At 33.7% G+C, this 6297-nt stretch overlaps 1 long non-coding RNA gene across 1 annotated transcript; it reads left to right on the top strand.

Moving 5' to 3' along the window:
- The first annotated feature begins 5305 nt into the window (after positions 1-5305).
- LOC122643894 lies at positions 5306-5843 on the top strand. The gene is made up of 2 exons (XR_006330188.1): positions 5306-5665; positions 5771-5843. It is a non-coding gene; the product is annotated as an uncharacterized LOC122643894 (long non-coding RNA).
- The last annotated feature ends 454 nt before the right edge of the window (positions 5844-6297 follow it).

Raw genomic sequence — 6297 nt, 5'->3', positions numbered from 1 at the left:
AAGCACGACAGATTTAGAGAACTAGAGATTGAAGATGATTCTCTTAATCCTATTTATTAAAAAAGATTTTGACTTTGAGGAAGCATTGGAGGAGTGCCTAGCCGCCACCTTGTCACATCACCTTTGGATTATTTATAAAGACTATATATCCTTGAACGAATTTTGGAGGAGAGACTACAATGACCAACGAATTTTTGGCAGACCCCTTTCTTTCCTTTGCTTTGGATTGCTTATTTTTAGTAGGATTTTGTACCAAGGATCCCACCTCCTTTTATGTCGCACCCCACCCAAACTAAGCCGGGTTCATGTGACTGAATGTCATCGACATTGCAAATTAATCTTCGATACCACGCTATTACATCCCACTTAAACTAAATCGGGTTCATGTGACTGAATGTTATCGACATTCACATAATCATCATGATCACATTTACAGTGGTTCTAATCACAATTAAATCACAATAATTAAATAATCAGATGCAACAGAAGATCAAGTATATAATGTAAATGTCAAAATTGTATCAGAATTCTAGATGATAAAGTAATTATACGTATCAAATTCTCGACTTTACTTCCTTTAATATGTACCTCATACAATTCAAAAGATTATTTACATCCAAGAGTTAATAAATATAACAAAAAAAAAATGTAAAGTAGAGAATTTAATACATATAATTACTTTATCATAAAGCAATTATATGTATTAAATTCTTCACTTTACATCCTTTTTTTTTGTTTTTTTTGTTATGCTTATGAACTCTTAGATGTAAATAATATTTTGATTGTATGAGGTGCATATTAAAGGATGCAAAGTCAAGAATTTGATAGATATAATTATTTTATAATCTAGAATTCTGATACAATTTTGACATTTACATTAAATACTTGATCTTCCACTACATCTGATTATTTAATTCTTATGATTTAATTGTGATTAGAATCACTGTAAATGTGATCCTGATGATTATGTGAATGTCGATGACATTCAGTCACATGAGCACAGTTTAGTTGGGTGGGGTGTGACATTTTAGGATTATCTTGGTTATATTTATTCTCTACGCAATCTCAGTCGTTGAATTTAGTAGCTTTTACTGTCTTTTAGGGTGTGTTTGGAAGCCAAGAAAAGAAGATTCCCTAAATTTTCTTGGCTTTCATATTTCCTGGTTGTTTGGTAGATAAATTTAAAAAAGAAAATTATATTACTTCGACACGTCTTCGTTCGTGATCGCTTAGAGCCCCTCTTCCATCAATAGGTACTCCCAAAGCGTTTAAAAAAAAATTAAAAAATAATAAAAATTACAACGTTTTGTATCCCACCCTAAAATTAATCTCATCCTCGAGACGAGGAATGGAGAGAAAACTTTTGCTCGACTAGTCCTCGACTCCTCCCCGAAGCAAGCTTGAGCTCGATCTACCTCATCTCTCCCACGGTAAGCATCTCTCCATCATTCTCCTCTCTCTTTCTTGATCTCAAACTCCCTCATCTCTCTAATCTCTCTCTCTCTCGAATCTCTCTCATCTCTCATCGTAGAAGTCGTAAATCTTCACTTGCTATTGAGTTGTTCATCTCTTCTTTGCTTCCTAGCTCTTTCTTCTAGTCGTTTGTGACTCATTTCCATGATTTTTTGTTGGAAACTGTTGGCGAAGGCGAAGGCATTTGAACGGTAGGGACCTCTATATCAAACTTATATTATATAAAAATATGAGTTCGCTTTAAAAATGATCCCTCTCTTAACTAGTCTTGATGATGTAGTAGTTCATTTGAGCTTCTCTGATCTCTCTGTCTTCAATCAACTGTTGATCGATTTCAGATAGTGCTTTAGAAGTTTTGTCAATACTTGGACCTCTATTTAGTGAGTGCTTACTGCTTAGTTTTTTTTCCTCTCATTCTCTCTGTCTTTCCCATAGAGGTAAGGGTTTTTGGAATTTTAGAGTTAGACTGGGGTAGCTCAGATTCAGGGGAGGTGAAATGTATAATGAAGAAGATGGATAGAAATAGGGTTCTAGCTAGTCTTTCTAGACTAAAACGGTGAAGGTAATGGTGGCAATTAGGGAGGTCTTTGGTTTTCTAGAAATGGGGATCAATGGGGTGAGGTGATGTTGAATAGAAGAAAATGGAGAAGAATGAGAGGGGCAGAGAAGAAAATCGGTGATGGTGGGTTTGGTTTGTGGCTGTTGAGGTTGGAAGGAAGTAAAAGAAAAGGAAGAGAAGAGGAAGATGGAATCAATGATGAAGGAAGGAATAGAGAGTTCATTGATGATTAAAAAATGGGGAAGAAAGGGATTTCGACTGAGAGACTGGAGAAGAAAAATGGGTTTGAGTTTTGATGGGTGAGAAGAAGAGACTGCAAATTGGGTTCGGTTAGTTTTAGAAGAAGAAGAAAACAAATAAAAAAAAGAATGGAGTATGAGGATACGGTTAGATGGTGGTTTCTATCATGGTTGCTGATTCGGTTGGTGGGAAGAAGAGAGAATAAATAAAGAAAAATAATAATGGAGGTGTGGGTAAAGATGGAAATGGTGAGAGAAGGGAATGATGGTGGAGTTTAATGAATTAATAGATTTACTACTAAAGGGATTTCAGCAAGGTTATTCAATTGTAATCATGGTTTCAGGTTAATGCTATGGTTCATAGAAAAAGAATGTGAAGATGAAAAAATGGTGGGTTCGACTTGAGGTTTCAGAAATGGATGGAGGATAAGGGAAGAAGAAAATTGTGTATCATACAAAAGTGGCAAAAAAACAAGGTTACAAAATTTTTGAAACTATTAGGGGTGTCAATAAGAAAATCTCTTGTCTATATATGTATCTAATAAGGGATAATTCATTGTTGTATATGTATTAGGAATGACAATATTGTGTCATTTCTATACTAATGTGTGTAAATTTAAATTAGAAAAATATAATACTGAACTGTATTGTTATATATTAATATTTAAGTTCTAAAGTACTGTAATATAGTTTGTTGTCTCACAATCATAATAATTTATTTTCTATTTATCATATTCTGTTATTATGGAACCCTCTGGATGATGGATCCAATAGTGTTGTATTATGGAAAAGACCAGCTCATGGATTTTTCTTGTAGATCCCAATAGAGTTTTTGATGTAATAAGTTGTGTTTGGGTGCTCATCTTATATGGCGTTGGCTAGGCATAGTAAGTATACAAGTAAGTTTATTTTTTTTTTTGACATGATTAATGTGTGTAGGTCCCAATAGACAAGGTTGTAAATGTAACTTATGCAGCCATGCAAAGCATGGTGCTGTAGCAAGAAGGAAACCTGAGATGAAAATTTACCATGTTGCTTCATCTGTATTGAACCCACTAATGTTCAAAGACTTGGTAAGGTTTTTCTATGAACACTTCAATTTCTTCCTTTTCATGGACTCAAAGGGAAAACCAATTCATTTCCTAAGAGCGAAGTTGTTCAGTTTTATGGATGATTTCTCCTCACATAGAGATTAACAATGACATGATAGACATGCCAGGGATAGGAAAATTGGGTAGGGATTTGATCCCCTTGGACATGTTGTTTTTGCAGTTTTAAACTGTCATCATGTTTATGGAGTGTTATGTACTCTTCTCCTCTGAAAGATTTGGAGGTTGTAAGACTAGAAATGAGGAAACAAAATATCTTCTGGAAACTCTGGTTCGATGTTTGATATATATAATATTTATAAAGTGGTTTCTTCTCAGAAAGTAAATTGGAAAATGGGGGGTTAGCTCTAAGGAGTCCTTTGAGCACCACACACATGGGGTCCAACCCTTGGTCTCTACTTATGCATTGAGGTGGTCCATATTTCAGAAGAAACCCATTCCCGTACATGCCCTGGGATTTAGGGTTTATTCCTGACATTCAAACTTATACTTAGATGTCATAACACCATCAACCCGGGGAGGGGAAACCTGATTGAATTTACTTGTTGGTTTGAGATTTATTTCTTCATTGAAACTCTGGTTTTATGCTTGGCAAAAACTGCTTTAAGACTAATGATGTTATGGAGATCAATTTCAAATTGACCATTCTACAGATTTTAGTTAGGACTTAGGAGTTCTACTCTGAGGCATAAATCCAATAATACAACAATGATTACTATCTAATGTCAATATATTTCTCTAAGATCTTTCTGAATGATTCAATGTCAGCACCTTCTAGATAGCACATTGTTGAGGCATTGAACACAACATCATCTCAAATAAACCTATAAATGGTAAATAAGTTCAAACTATGAACTAGAATGATGCAAAAAAATCAGAGGAAAAAACTTATTTATTTGCTATGTAAAAGGCTTATTTTCAGATTCAGCAAAATTTTTCTATCTTTCTTCAAATTTGTCCATATTAACTTCTGATGTTTTTCTTATGTTTGAAATCTGTTTTCTTATTTATTTATTTGTTATGTATTGTTCTGTTATTTAGCTTTTGTCTCCTTTCATATCTGCTGCTATTTTCTATTGTCCTATTAAAGTATCTCTTTTTTTTGCCAACTCTTCAAACAGTATCAACTGCTCTGCATAGATCTAGAAAAGAAAAAAGAGAAAGTGAGAAAGTGAAAGAGAGATCTTCAGTATGTTTAATTCGTATGTGATGTTTCTTGAAACTAATTATGATACTCTTGTTCCGGTCCAAAATCACTAAGTCTCGTAGATCTTTGTGTATTCTCTTTGTTGTTTGATCAGCTTTGGCATTTGCTATATTTCTTGGAAGATTTGTTGATCTGAGTTTCTGGTTTGTTCAATTATGTTTTCAGGTGGTCATTAATGTTTTACTGTTAAATAATTCTTCCAATTCTGTTTTTGTGTAAAATATTTGAGAATCACATTTTGGATTTAGATAATTTTATACATAAGATTCTTAAGGTAATTTTTGCATTGCATTTGACTTCTATCTGTACATGGTTGTTTTTTTATGTTGGGCCTTATTTTTTTTGTTTTGCATTTAATTAAGGAATGATATTTTTTTTTGCACTACATTTGACTTTTACTTGTACATGGCTTTTGTTTTTATGTTGGGCCTTATTTTTTGTTTTACATTTAATTGAGGAATGATATTTTTAGTTAGAACATCAAAATATTCCTAATATTGTATTTTCTCACATGTTATCTAAATCATTGCATATATTATACAATGCATATATGGATCATCTTGAGAACCCTATGGAATGGATGAACGATCCTGAGAACACTATAAAATGGATGATGACATGCGCATTGGCAGCTACAATGACTATTACTATGGAACCTGCCGCAATGGGTCCTTATTTGGAAGAACAATTTGATATTCAACGCCCTAAGAATACGTATTTGAAAGTTAGGAACTTTAAAAATCAAGTGATAGTAGGACAGAGTTGTAAAGACATGCTTCGAATGACCGGTCATTACTTTCATTGGTTCATTCATATTTGTAAGGGAACTGGTAGATTGAATAACACTATACATTATAATGTAGAAGAACAGATTGCTATGTTTCTACACATTTTGGAACACAATATGAGAAATCGAGCCATTCTACATACTTATGAGCGATCTGGTGAGACCGTAAATAGGTATTTCAGATTAATATTCAAGATACTCCTCAAGATGCAAAATAAATTTATTCATCCACCGAAGAATGAAACACTAAGCTATATTGCAAACAATAATAGATTGATGCTTTACTTCAAGGTAAACTATGTTGGATTCTATTAAACTATTAGAATACGATAATGTATATATGTACACTTGACTTTTTTTTCTTTTTTTACAAATTACACAATTATTTTCATGTAGGATTGCATTGGGGTTATTGATGGAACTCATATCCCAGTATCAGTTGCACCTACGTATGAGGGTAGGTTTAGGGGACGAAAGTAATGACCATCGTAAAATGTATTGGCTATATGTGATTTTGATTTGCAATTCACATTTGTAATACCTGAATGAGAAGGTTCTGCTTTAAATTCCAGGGTATTAGCATCGGCCATTTCAATTGTTTGCCCTACAGGTGAATTTTCAAATGTTACATAATTATGCGAAAAGTCAACATTCTCATATGAGAGGCAGATTGACATTGTCTTAGCTTGTTGTATGGTGCATAATCATATTAGGAGAGTGATGCCTGGTGATGACTTATTGGCAGATGTGGATGCTTCTCTGAATAGAGAAACTCATGAAGTTGATGATCATGTTGAAGCCCCATCGAATAAAGCAGAAGATGGTCAGGAGGGTAGTAGGATAAGAAATGAAATTACCAACCTTTTGTGGAATGACTACCAACTTCGACATTATCGTCTATAGATCTTTTTTATGTGATGTAG

This window comes from Telopea speciosissima, chromosome 10 (genome assembly GCF_018873765.1).
Source record: "Telopea speciosissima isolate NSW1024214 ecotype Mountain lineage chromosome 10, Tspe_v1, whole genome shotgun sequence".
Classification (NCBI taxonomy): Eukaryota; Viridiplantae; Streptophyta; class Magnoliopsida; order Proteales; family Proteaceae; genus Telopea; species Telopea speciosissima.
The sequence above is the reverse complement of the archived record's forward strand: the minus strand, read 5'-3'. Positions and strand labels throughout refer to the sequence as shown.